This window comes from Solanum pennellii, chromosome 8 (genome assembly GCF_001406875.1).
Source record: "Solanum pennellii chromosome 8, SPENNV200".
Classification (NCBI taxonomy): domain Eukaryota; kingdom Viridiplantae; phylum Streptophyta; class Magnoliopsida; order Solanales; family Solanaceae; genus Solanum; species Solanum pennellii.
In genome coordinates this window covers 51,667,370-51,681,005 of record NC_028644.1, presented here as the reverse complement: position 1 = coordinate 51,681,005, position 13,636 = coordinate 51,667,370, and positions in this window count along the sequence as shown.

Genomic DNA, 13,636 nt, shown 5'->3' with positions numbered 1-13,636 from the left:
CCCAATTGTCATCCCTACATATAAGTTGACACCACACTACTAAAAAGACAGTGAATACCGACATTCAGAGGTCGGTATTCCTGAAATACCGACCAAAAACCGACTTCCCATCCTAAGCCGGAAAAAGCTTGGTCGTTATTCAATTCCGACCTCTGGAGGTCGGTATTTACTGAACTCTCGAGATCAGTTTGAATTTAGGTCGGTAAAATTTTTTTATTTTATTTTCCGATTTCCGGAGGTCACTTTAATATATTTGTTTTATTATTTCCGATCAGAATATTTAATTATCAAATTTTAGAATACCGACCTCCTGAGGTCGGTATTTTATTTTCTTATTTTTGAGATTGCAACCTCCGAAAGTCGGTATTTATATTTCTTATTTGAGATTCCGACCTCCGGAGGTCGGTATTTTCATTTCTTATTTTCTAGATTTCAGCCTCTGGAGGTCGGTATTTCTATTCTTATTTCATTTCTTATTTTTTAGATTTCAACCTCTGAAGGTCGGTATTTTTATTTCCTATCTTTTAGATTCTGACCTCCGGAGGTCGGTATTTTCATTTCTTATTTTTTAGATTCTGACCTCTAGAGGTCGGTACTTCTACTTCTTATTTTTTAGTTTCCGACTTCGGGAGGTCGATATTTTTATTTCCTATTTTTTAGATTCTGAACTCTGAAGATCGGTATTTTTATTTCTTATTTTTTAGATTCCGACCTCGCAAGGTCGGTATTGTATTTCTTATTTTTGAGATTTCGACCTTCGGAGGTCGGTATTACTATTTCTTATTTTTTAGATTCCAACCTTCGGAGGTCGGTATTTTTATTTCTTATTTTTTAGATTCTAAACTCCTGAGGTCGGTATTTCAACTTCTTATTTTTGAGATTCCGACTTCCGAAGGTCGGTATATTTATATCTTATTTTTTAAATTCCGACCTCCGGAGGTCGATATTTTTAACTCTTATTTTTTAAATTCCGACCTCCGGAGGTCAGCATTTTTATTTCTTATTTTTTAGATTCCGACCTCCAAAGGTGATATTTCTGCTACAAAACTGACAGCATTGAGTTGCAATTTCAATATCCCACCTGCATATTCATATCAAAACCCAAAGAATTCCAAATAAGTTATTTCAAAATAATCTTCATCCAACTCAAAGAATTCTAAATGAGCTTATTTTAAACTTCATCCAACCAAAACAACACAATATTTTCAAAATATACATTAAACTATTTCAAATTAAACTTCATCCAACTTCAAAATAAACTAAAATACGATCAAACAATTCCAAAATATAGAAGTCTAAAATGTAAAACCAATACAACTACTTATTATCACCCTCACTCTCCTTATCATCCTTATCATTCTCATCAGCCTCCTGATGAACTACATCATCACTGCTTGCGGGACATGGAGAAGAATATTTCCTGATTCAAAAAGAAAAATTAGTTGGGCCTGAAGCGTTGCATATCTCTTGTTCTCTGCCTCCTTAGATGCCACAATCTCCACCCCTCTCTTCCTCTCTCTGTCAGCTACAGCAGCAAGCTCGGCATTGAGAAAAGTTATCTTACCCTCCATTGCAAATATTGTCTCTTTATCCCTGCCATCGAAGCAATAAGATGGTGAACCACAATACCAAGCCTGCTTCTTTTGATATGTCTTCTCTGGATAGCCATAGACTGAACCTCTAAACGGTTCACCTGCACTTTAGAAAGTTGTAAGTCTAATTAGTTTAGTTTTAACTTACTTCCAACACTACATTCACCAACTAAATCACATTAACTTATTTGAAAAACTTAATAACTTTCTAAGTCTATTAGTTTAGTTTTAAGTTAATTCGAACACTATATTCACCAACTAAATCACATTACTTATTTGAAGAATTTAACAACTTTCTAAGTACAATTAGATTAGTTTTAACTTTATTCAAACACTATATTCACAAAATAAATCACATTACTTATTTGATGAACTTAACAACTTTCTAAGTCTAATTAGTTTAGTTTTTACTTACTTCTAACACTATATTCACCAACTAAATCACATTAACTTATTTGAAGAACTTAACAACTATCTATGTCTAATTAGTTTAGTATTAACTTACTTCCAACACTATATTCACCAACTAAATCACATTAACTTAATTGAAGAACTTTTTTTGATAAAGTAATTAAATAATATTAGAAAGCATCAAGAAGATGCGAAGTTACAAAAGCACCTTGTGCAAAGAAGATGCTCCAAACAGAAAATATGGAGCTAGCTTGGCAAAAACTTGTGAACCAGTCAATAGGGAACCCTGCTACTCTACTGTACTAGAGATAGGGAACTAACAAAATCTGAAAGGTTATCCACACTGTTTACATTGGCATAAAGTGCCAGCTAAATAAACTAACTAGACATTGGGCTTTAAGAGTGCATAAAGAGGTTGATATTCCATTAAAGCATCTATTGTTTCTCTCTTTCCATATGCTCCAAAAAATGGCTGCTGGGATCATTCTCCAGATCTTTCTGATGGATTTGTCAACTTTCCACAATATCCAGCTGGCATAAGCATCCTTCATGTTGTAGGGCATTACCCATTGTAGACCAAACATAGAGTAGAAATAATACCATAAGCTAATTGTTGTAGGGCAGTGCAAAAAAAAGGTGATTAACACTCCCATTGGTTTGCTTGCACATGACACATCTGTTGATGAGGATTACACCTTTTATCCTGAGGTTGTCTTGTGTTAGACATGCTTCCTTCAAGGCTGTCCAGGTGAAACAAGAAACTCTGCGGGGTTGCCTAGTTTTCCAGACATGTTTCCAAGGCCAAATTAGTAGAATGCCATTTTGGGAGCTCAAATTTTTGTAACATTCTTTCACAGTGTAGGTCTTCTCCTTAGAATTACCCCAAAGAATCTTGTCTTGATCTTCGACCACCAATGTAGTGTTTTGCAGAGTTTCTAAAAGGGAAAGGAGGTCATTAATCTCCCAATCCTGGAAGTTCCTTCTGAAAATAGGTGTCCAGTGGTTATTGTCTCTGTACTGGGCTATAGTTGCTTCTTTGTTGGAGGCTATCTGGAACAAGGAGGGGAAATAATCTTTTAGCCTAGAGTTCCCAAGCAATCTGCCTTGCCAAAATCTGATCTTGAGTCCATTACCAGCCTTGAAGGATACTTCCTCAAAGAAATTATCTTTGAAACTGCTTATGTGTTTCCAGACCCCAACACCATGGGGTTCAGTGCTTTCTATTGGACACCAGTGATCTTGAATGCCATATTTAGCCTTGATGATGTCTCTCCAAAACCCAGCCTCAGTTTGTCCATATCTCCAGAGCTACTTCATGAGTAAGCTCTTGTTGTGAAGTCGGAGATTTCTGATTCCCAAGCCTCCTTGAAACTTAGGTTGAGTTACTGATTTCCATTTAACTAGAGAGTACTTGTGAGTGAGACTATTTCCTTCCCATAGAAATCTCCTTCTGAGCCTATCTATTTGTTTCAAAATTGAACCTGGTATTGGAAATAGAGACATGCAGTACGTAGGAATACTATCTAGTACACTCTTGATGAGAGTGAGCCTACCTCCCATAGAGAGGTATTGCATTTTCAATGTAGCAAGTCTCTTTTCTATTTTTTCAATAACTCCATTCCAAATTACAGAAGATTTGAAACTTGCCCCCAAGGGAAGACCTAGATAGGTGGTGGGTAACGATCCTATTTTGCAACTAAGTATGCCAGCAAGTTCCTCTAGATTGTCCACCTGATTATCGGATATATAGCACTTTTGAGCATGTTAATATAGAGTCCGGAGATAGCTTCAAAAACTATAAGGGTGGTGTTTAGATTGGAGACTTGTTGCCTGTCAGCTCCACAAAAAATGAGAGTGTCATCCGCATAAAGAAGGTGAGATACATTGACAGTGGTGGCTGGATTGCTGCCTACTTGAAATCCTTGAATCCATTGAAGTTCTTTAGCCCTAGCTAGTAACTGAGATAGTCCTTCCATAGCCAGAATGAATAGATAAGGAGAGAGTGGACCCCCTGCCTCAACCCCTTTTGAGTAGAGAAAAATCCAACTGGACTTCTGTTGATCAAAACTGAGAACTTCACTGTTGAAATGCAGAAGTATATCCATCTTATCCACCTATCACCAAATCCCATTTGTTTCAGTATATTAAATAGATAGGCCCAGTTAAGTTGGTCAAAAGCTTTCTCTATGTCCAATTTACATAAGATCCCAGACTCACCACTCTTGATTCTCCAGTCTAGCACCTCATTAGCAATCAAGGATGCATCAGTTATTTGCCTATTCTTTAAAAAAGCACTCTGCTGCCCCGAGACTAAAGAATTCATCACCCTTTTCATCCTTTCTGCTAGGATTTTAGCCAACAACTTATAGACACTACCTATTAGGCTTATAGGCCGATAGTCTTTAAGCTCTACAACACCTTTCTTCTTTGGGGTTAGAGCAATAAAAGAAGCATTACAAGACCTCACCATTTGGCAATTCTTGTGAAAGAAATTGAAAGCTGCTACAATATCCTCTTTAATGAAGCACCATGAATTTTGGAAGAAAGCCATGGTATAACCATCAGGTCCTGGGGCTTTGTCAGGGGCACAAGCCATAAGAGCATTAGAGATCTCCATTTCAGTGAAAGGAAGTTCAAGTTCCTCCTTTTCTTCTATACTTAGGGTGGACATGTTCTCAAAAACAGCTGAGGGTCTCCAGGATTCAGCTTCCTTGTATATTTGTTGATAATACTCGAGAATGCCATTATGTATCCTTCATTTATCTTCAATCAGTTCATCTCCTATTCTCAGATTGTCAATGGAATTACCCCTTCTATATGAATTGGTCATTCTCTGAAAGAACTTTGTGTTCTTGTCCCCCTCTTTAAGCCATAAACATCTAGATTTTTGCCTCCATGAGATCTCTTCAGCTGTTGCAATCTATTGAAGTTGCAGTTTCAGATTCAAGGACTATGTTTTCTCTTGTGTTGAAAGGGTTCTGAGTTCAGCTAAATGATCCAACTTCCCTAATTCCAAAAGAGCTTTAGTTCTTTGGGTTTCAATGTTTCAATACACCTCCCTGTTCCACTTAGAAATATCTTTCTTTAGGTTTCTGAGTTTCTGCAACAGCACAAAGTCTGGGGTTCCCTGAATGTTGTAGGACTGCCACCATCCTTTTATCATATCAATGAAGCCTTCTGCTTGAAGCCACATGTTTTCAAATTTTAACTTAATTTCAACACTATATTCATCAACTAAATCACATTACTTATTTAAAGAACTTAACAAATTTCTAAGTCTTATTTAGTTTTAACTTATTTCTAGCACTATATTCACCAACTAAATCACATTAACTTATTTGAAGAACTTAACAAGTTTCTAAGTCTAACTAGTCTAGTTTTTTACTTAATTCCAACACTATATTTACCAATTAAACCACATTATATATTTTAAACTTATTAAAACAACTTAACAATTTTCTAACTCTGACTAGTTTAGTTTTTACTTAATTCCAACACTATATTCACCAACTAAACCACATTATATATTTTAACTTGTTTAAGAACTTAACAACTTTCTAAGTCTAACTAGTTTACTTTTTACTTAATTTAAACACAAAATTCACCAACTAAACCACATTATATATTTTAACTTATTTAAAGAACTTAACAACTTTCTAAGGGTAACTAGTTTATTTTTCACTTGATTCCAAAAGTATATTCACTAACTAACAACATTATATATTTTAACTTATTAAAACAGCTTAAAGACTTTGTAAGTCTAACTAGTTTAGTTTTTACATAATTCCAACACTATATTCACCATCTAAACCACATTATATATTTCAACTTAGCAAAACAACTTATCAATTTTCTAAGTCTAACTAGTTTAGTTTTTACTTAATTTCAACACTATATTCACCAACTAAACCACAATATTTATTGTAACTTTTTTAACGAACGTAACAACTTTCTAAGTCTAACTAGTTCAGTTTTTAGTTAATTTCAATACTATATTTACCAACTAAACTACATAATATATTTTAATTTATTAAAACAACTTAACAATTTTCTAAATCTAACTAGTTTAGTTTTTACTTAATTACAACACTATATTCACCAACTAAAAACTTATCTAAAGAGCTTAACAACTTTCTACATCTAACTAGTTTAGTTTCTACTTAATTCCAACACTATATTCACCAACTAAACCACATTTTATAGTTAAACTTATTAAAACAACTTAACAACTTTCTAAGTCTAACTAGTTTAATTTTTACTTAAGCCCAACACTATATTCACCAACTAAACCACATTATTTATTGTCCACAAAGTTCAAAATTCTTTTTTAGAAATTACTGTAAAATCTAAAGATACATCGATAAAAAATTTTAGAATATATCAGCACGTAATTGCATAACTAAAATAATTCATAGTGTCAAACAGACAACTCTGTATTCTTCAAGGAGTAATATATTTCACATCTTAAGACAACAGTACGTATGACAAAAAAATAATCTAATGAAAACAAGTTATGATAATGTTAGTAGGCTTAACTAGATGACTGAAAAGGGGCTTCGAAACTGACCTTGATTAAGTGTAAAGTAGCAGGACCTGAGACAATTGAACACCTTTTCTTTACGTACCCATTTACTGATATCGGTTGGTCTGACTTTCTATGACGACTAAAGATATAGTAAATGTCTATGGGCTGGTCTGTAGAGGTTAGCTAGGCTACACAATTCTAGGAATAGTTTTACTAAAACTGAAATCTTCAGAATATTACGAGCAGATTGTATCTACCATATGAGTTAGAAAGGAACTAACAAATACGCAAGGCAAAGCTTTAACAATCGAGAATACTTCTAACAGGGTTGCTCAAGATATTCATGTTCGATGCGGCACAATTTGATTCTTTAGCTCCAACTGACAGATTTTAGCTTTGGACAATTCAGGTGATCAGAGGTTTCGTTTCAAATTACTCAAAATAAATGAGCTTGACAATATCAGTAGCTATCACATATTGTTAACTCACAACTAAAGCTCAATTGATGTTAGTGCAAGAGAAAATTTGGGTAGGTTGTTGATGGGATTCTACAAAAATCAATATACAAATGGTGCTCACCAAAAGAATAGAAACAAGAAGAAATTGAAGGTGAAGAAGAAGATGGATCTACAGAAGTTGGAGAAGAAGAACAAGAAGCACCTTCATAAAAGGTTTAAGCGTTTTCATGAGTTCTATTATTAAAGGATTAGAGAAAACTTAACTATTGTTAGTTTTGTTATATATGTCTATAGTTGCTGCAATGATTAATATTAAAACATACATAAAAGAGAAAATCAATGATTCACAAAGAGTAAGTAAGCTATTTACTTTCTTTTGAACTATAGAATAGGTTAAGATTTAAAATAGAACAAAAACAAGTTGACAAGCTTTCTTCAAAGTCATTTGTGATAAAACCTATAAATGAAAATCAACAACCAAAAACCAACCTGGAGGGTTCATATGAGTAAATGAGAATAAGAGAATGTGAGTAAATTAATTTGAAAATATATTATTGTTAATTTAAAATTCCCAAAATCACAAAATCAAGATTAGAGATATGTGTATACTCCCCTGTAGGAAAAACGACACAAAATTGTAATCATGAAACAGCATATCGTTAAAAAGAAAAAAAAAAGCATACCTTGGAGTTAATCCCAAACCACCAGATGTATACTCCCTCTGTTTCCGGAGATTGCAGTTGTCAGACGCGCTGTTGCCGGAGTTCGCTGCTTCCAGCCACGCGCTGCTGCTGCCGCTGGTTTACGCTGTTGTTGCTGTTGATCGAGGTGCAGTGACCTGCAGCGCCGGTCGGGGATGGGTGGGGGTGAAGATGGGTCGGGGTTTGGTCGGGGTTGAGAGGAGAGAGAGGTTAGGAGAGGAAAAGATGATTTAGGGTTTTGAGCTTATCTTACTTTTTTAAAAAAAATAAAGTGTTAATTTACTGACCACGGGATGTCGGTATCTTTTAAAGTAATAATTTATATTTTAAAATATATAATAAATATTGATATCGTAAAGTTGATATTATTTAAATAAAATAATAATTTAAATATATCGACCTCTTTAGGTCAATATTTATCATTTTATTTTAATATAAATTATATATATATATATAAGTTTAATTGATCGATCAAGTTAATTTTATAAATTTAAATTATATACCTTTTAATTATATAAATTTTTATCTCAATAAAAGTTTATCAATATCAAATCTAATATATAAATCTCCTTAAATTGATCATCGATATTTCTTTGATTGATAATGTATTTCATACATAATTAATCAACGTATTTCATATTCAGATGAAGTATCTTTTACATGTCATCATAATTAGGAGGTGATCACTAAACTTGACATAAAATAAAGATCGAAAGTGTATAATATTATCTTACATTTCATACTCGAATGGATTATATGTTAGCTCTTCAACCTCTACATCATAACATGAGATATTAAGTTCAAGATTAGACGATGGACTAATAGATTTGTACGTTACTCTAGAAATATAAGTATAATTATATTCTAATTCATATTAACGTAGCTTCATACTCTAAATATGGATTATATATATTGTTTTAATTTACTCCATGAAGTCTAACTTGTTATTTACAAAAGTATACAAAATTGTTACGCTTTTTGAACAATTAATTGTATGTTTCAAATTAAATTTTAGTATTATTCTAAATAGCAAAAAATATGATTAATAGAAGTATTTTAAACAAACCGACCTCCGGATGTCAGTTTTATTAAAATGAATTAGATATAATAAAAAAAATATCAATCTCATGAGGTTGGTATCACATTATATTTTAAGATAAATAAAAGTAATCATATTAAATAAATAATATTAACATCGAGAGGTGTATGTAATATATATATATATATATGTGTGTGTGTGTGTGTGTGTGTGTGTGTCTGTGTATGTATGTGTATGTATGTATGTATATGTATATATATATGTATACACATACACATACACACACACACACACACACACATATATATATATATATGTATGTATGTGTGTGTGTGTGTGTGTGTGTGTGTGTGTGTGTGTGTGTGTATATATATAAATTTAATTTTATCGATCAATGAAAGTTTATCAATATCAAATCTAATATATGAATCTCTTTAAATTGATCATCGATATTTATTTAGTTGATAATGTATTTCATATATAATTAATTAACGTATTTCATACTCAGATGAAGTATCTTTTACATGCCATCATAATTAGGAAATGATCACTACACTTTATATACATTCAAGATCGGAAGTATATAATAATACTATCTCGCATTTCACACTGAAATAGATTATATGTTAGCTCTTCACCTCTACGTCATAACATGAGTTATTAAGTTCATGATTAGACGATGGACTTATAGCTTTGTACATTACTCTATAAATATAAGTATAATTATATCCCAATTCATATCAATATAGTTTCATACTCTAAATATGAACTACAGATATTTTTTTGTTTTTTCCACGAAGTCTAACTTTTTATTGATAAAAGTATATAAAATTATTACTTTTTGAACAATTAATAGGTTCATACATCAAGAGGTTAGTATTTGAATGAAATAAAAATACCGACTTCATGTTGTTAGTATTTGAATGTAATAAAAATACCGACCGCATGATGTTGGTATTTGAATTTCGATGAAGTAAAAATACCGACGACATGAGGTTGGTATTTGGATGAAAGATAAATACCGATCTCATGAAGTCAATATTTAGATAAAGAAAAAATACCGACCTCATGAGGTCGATATTTAGAAGAAGAAAAAATACCGACCTCATGAGGTCGGTACTTAGATGAAGTAAAAATACCAACCTCATGAGGTCGATATTTGGATGAAGAAAAAAATACCGACTTCATGAGGTCAGTTTTTGGATAAATAAAAATATCGACTCATGATGTCAGTATTTGGATGAAATAAAAATATCGACCTCATGATGTCGGTATTCGGATATGGATGAAATAAAAATACCGACCTCATTAAGTCGGTATTTGAATGAAAGATAAATACCGATCTTATGAAGTCGGCATTTAGAAGAAGTAAAAATACCGACCTCATGAGGTTGATATCTGGATGAAGAAAAATGTCGACTTCATGAGATCGTTATTTGGATGAAATAAAAATACCGACTTCATTATGTCAGTATTTGGATGAAATAAAAATATTGACTACATGATGTCGGTATTTGAATATGGATGAAATAAAAATATCGGCCTCATTAGGTAGGTATTTGGAGGAAAGATAAATACCGATCTCATGATGTCGATATTTTATATTAATTTATTTTTTAATTTATATAAACCCTCATCCGATTTATTTAAAGCTAATTAAAAATATAAATTTATAATTTTATGGAACTCATTATATAAATATTTTAATAAAAATTAATAAAATTATATACTATTAATTTTACCGACATCCGGATTTCGGGATTATAATATTTTTTGTTTTTTTATTTTACATAAAACCGTCCTCCGGAAGACGATTTAAATAATATTAAATCAAAATATTTCTTAATTTTGTTTTTTTATTTAATTGAGAAAAAATAAATATGTTTATTCATTTATTTTATCTAATACCGACATCAAGAGGTTGGTTTTTATTGTAATTTATTTTTTCGTGAAAAATACCGACCCTCTGAGGTCAAAAAAAAATTTCCCTATTTATTTGCATAAAAACCAACTAGTTTTATTCTTTTTAACAATACTGACATCTAAAGGTCGGAAATTCCCGACTCAATTTGAGGTTGGTAATTTTTAGGTCGGTATTCACTGTTTTTTTGATAGTGCCACTGAATTCAAGCACAAATGACAATTACCAGTTTCACCTTTTTTGTAATGACTGAGCCGGTCATTTGGAAAATTTAGTAAATTTACCATTTTCCCCTCCTGTTATCGACCCTAAGTCCTTCTTGATAGAGTTTTAAAGGTTGGTTTTGAACTTTGTGCTAAAGGTTGAGAATTTGGTATGTTTGTGAGTTTTAAAGGCTAAGTTGTTAAGAAAGTCTTTTTTGGGGTCTTTTGAAGTTTCGTGTCGAAATGGAATTTCATCGATTCTGTCAGCCACGAAATGTGAAATCTGATTTGTGAGAGTTGTCGTTTCAGATTTTTGAGTTTTTTTGAGGATTTGAGGTCCTAAGTTGTGAAATTGAGGAAATTTAGCATTTGAATTGACTTTGGTCAACATTCGGGGTTCGGATGCTCAGATGGGCCCTTAGATTCGGGGGATGATTTACGACGTAGGTGAGGTTTTGGTTGACTTTTTGAGAGGTCCCGAGCATGTTTTAGCCCTTTTAGGCTTGAGTTAGTTTCTTGTTGTTTTTATGACTGTTAGGTCAATGAGACCTCAGATTTGTGTTTGACGACTCAATAGATTCCGGAACACCGAGCATAATCAATTTGCATATATGATTTATGTTTTTGGGTTCCAAATGAATTATGAGGATTCTTTCGATGATTATACAATGTGTTCTAGTGCAACCCTCCGCGTTTGCATAACGGTAGGGGGGGAGAACCCCGTATTTGTGGAGTCATTATCGTGTTTGGGGAAGGTCTAAGCGTTGACCTCCACGTTTGCGGATGACGTGTTGCGATCGCGGATGTCTAGGTCATTAAAACCAGTGTTCATAGGTAGAGGTGTGTGTTCGAGGAGGACCCCTGGAACTATTAAACCCAAATTTCATTTTTGAAGCTTTGAAAGCTCGGTAGAGGTGATTTCCTGAGGGCTTTTTAAGATGATATTTTTAGGTAGCATATCTTAACTCTAAATCTTTGATTACCAATTGTTATTATTATTGCATTTATGAGTTTGAATCAAGATTTTAGGTTGATAACCTGGGAGTTATTCATGAACTTGAATTTTGAAGTAAAAGTGAGTTTGTGAACTTATTTTAAGTTCATTTTTTGAAATGATTTCTCCTAATGAGTTTCTAAAGCCTTGAGTAATATTTTCAACTATTGTTTTCTAGATTCAAATCTCTATTTTGATATTGACTTTTGAGTTTTTTGACCATTTCTCTATATAATTTGTGTAGGAATTGTTGTTTTTGTGGGGTGATTGTGATACTTGATTATTGTGGATTATTTGGCTTTGAAAGTGATTCGAAAGGGGAAGGCACAACTCTTGGAGTGATTGTTCATTGATTGAAGGCAAGTGGCTATATAAATCTTGTATTCTAATTGAATTTGTATGCGTCCTATGTTGGTTATGTGTTAGGAGTAGTGGGGATGAAGTAAAGGGTTAAATTGCCCACTTGTTATATCTAAATGAATAATAAGGTATTGAAATGAAAAAGACTATGTGTTAATCATGCTGATGTGAATTGCCTTATTATAAACCTTGTTGATTGATTGATGAAATGCTTCAAAACATGAATGTAGATATGAATTGTGTAATTTGTTATCTCTTCTATGTGGTGTGGTATTGCTTGTGTGCATTGATTGTTGGGCATTGTGTAGAGAAATGTGATGATTATGAGGTAGAAGTCTTTATCGGTATAAGTATTATTATGCCGAGGTCTTTACCGGTGAGTGTGATTTGGTTGGGTCATTACCGGTGAGTTTCATTATGTCGAGGTCATTACCGGTAAAATGTTATTATGTCGAGGTCATTTTCAACAATGCTTATAAAGACAATAGGAAATGGTTCCAGCTAGTTATATTGTGCCAATGAGAAATGGTTTCAGCAAAAAACGATTATTGTGACTTGGTGTATGTGTAACTTGCTTGATACTTTAGATTCTATGCTTACTATGTGTGCTAAATTACTTGACTTTTGGTTTGGCTTATTTGATTCGTTTAATTGTGAATTGTGGTTACTGAACTGTGAATATTGGGACTCTAAGCCATATAGTGTAGAACTGTTAGGTTGGGATATTTTTGTGCAGGTTGTAATTTGAGAAGGTTCGGTTGGAGAGTCAGGATATTCGATTTCTAGCTAGTTTCTTTATTTAGTAGGTTTCTTGTTGTGTACCATGTTGTTGGTACTCACGTCTTGTTTCTACACTTGTATAGGTTTTGAACCCGGACCTATGTTATCTCTTTCTCTTTTTTCAATCTTGAGGCTTGTCCACGACTTAAAAATGTAGTTATTTGTCCTCCAGTGGACCCTCTTTTTCCTTTTCTTACATTTTGTTTTAGTTGTGAAAAAAATGATTAAAACTTGTACTTATTTCTTAATTCCGCACTTATGTATTTAGTGGCATGTACACGTGGCATTCATATTTTTGGGTATTGTTAGAATGAATAAGTTTTCCTCCCTTGTCTTGTTTTGTTTTATTATATTTACACTCTTTTTTTCATGGGTCGAGGCTTACTTGTCTCGGTGAGGATATACAAGTGCCAACACATCCTTTTGAGTCCTTTCAAATGGTATCAGAGCCCAAAGTTCATAGGTATCACATGTATATAAGCCAAGTCTAAGTAGAGTCTTGAGGATCGGTACAAACATGTTTGTACTTGTAACGACCTGTTTAGTCGTTTTAAGCAGCAGATTTTATTTCTGGAAAAACTGTCTGAGTCAACGGAACCCACGACGGACCGTCATGGGCACGACGGGCCGTCGAGGGGGTCTCGTTCCAAAA